This window comes from Frankliniella occidentalis, unplaced genomic scaffold (genome assembly GCF_000697945.3).
Source record: "Frankliniella occidentalis isolate FOCC.00 unplaced genomic scaffold, Focc_3.1 Scaffold148, whole genome shotgun sequence".
Classification (NCBI taxonomy): domain Eukaryota; kingdom Metazoa; phylum Arthropoda; class Insecta; order Thysanoptera; family Thripidae; genus Frankliniella; species Frankliniella occidentalis.
Window position 1 is genome coordinate 381,609 of NW_026267275.1, and position 1,375 is coordinate 382,983.

A 1,375-nucleotide genomic window follows, 5' to 3' on the forward strand; every position below is an offset into this window, starting at 1 on the left:
ATTGTATGAAATACTGGAGAGAAACTTCAGACTCTGCCTCATCGGTTGCCAAGCAACACTAGCTGCCGGGTATTTTTTTTTTAATTCTATTTTTGTAAATATTTTACCAGCCCTTTCCTTCTCTCACTTCTCAGCTGTGAAAGATTGGCTAATCGCGGGTAGGAAGCCATTGGCGACACATTGGCAACGTGTGTGGCTGCGGCCTTTTCGACGGGAGGCGGCTTCCCTGCCCTCCGCAAGAGGATGCCCCCACATGTTGGGCCAACTTCTTTCTAAACTCTCCCTCGTCCACCTCGATATCGGCCGGACGTGGCACGCCAGCACACGGGGGGGCACGGGGCGGGGCTGGAGGAGGCCGGACCGTACGCACGCGGGGGTCTGCAGGAGCGTGGGACCCGAACGCGATGAACGCAGAGAGACTGGATGAGGTGCGCCGGGGCGGCGGGGGAGGTAAAGGAGGGGTGCGCGGGGGGAGGCAGCTGCCGCGCACATACTCTCCTTTTCCCCCTCATTGCGGCAGAGGGGGCGGCCTGGCCCGGCCCGCGCGCGGCCAGACTCCGACGACTTCCCCTTTCCCCAAAGTCAATGAGCTGGTCACCACCGGCCGGGTCCCGCCGCGGCTGCGTAAAACGGCTGGAGGTGCGCAGGAGATAACGGCCGGGCCGGGCCGACGGGCGGGGGGACGAGGGCACCAGACGGCGCGTCGCCACAGCCAGGTGGGAGGAGGGGGCGGCGGGGGGCTTAGCTTACTCCCATGGCGTGTACCGGACCGGCTCGACCGGCTCCAGGGCTCAACTTGAATCGGACCTCAGAGTTCGGTTCAGTACACTGGATGCAGGCCATGACTTTCACCTGTGCCCTGCCCCCCTCCCGTGTGTGTCCATGTCCACGACGGCCGCCGGCCCCCGCGTGCACATTGCAGCGCCCCCCCCCCCCCCCCCCCCTCTCTCTCTCTCTTTCTATCTTCCTCTCTCTCTCTTTCTATCTTCCTCTCTCTCTCTGTCTGTTTCTTCGCACCTTGACGCCGTAATGTGACGATGAACGCCCCTGTGTGACCCCGGCACATGACCCTAAGGTGGGTCCCCCCCTCCCCCCGCCTCCTCCGAATCCCCTACATCCCACTCTTCCTCTAGCTCATTCTTCTCGTCTTGCTTCTGCGCTCCCTCCTCAAATTGCCAAACAGGTCCCCCGTGGTCCGATCCGAGGAGACTAGCGTATAGCGCATAGCGACAACTGCCTCTGTCCGTAACACCCCGCCACGCCCGGCGCAGCCGCTGTCTAGCTCGTGTCTGGTTTGGCACTTCCAGGCAGCAGCAGACCGCGTTACAAGTGGTCGTCGTCCCCTCCAGCTAGTGGCCCTCCAGCTCCCCCCCCC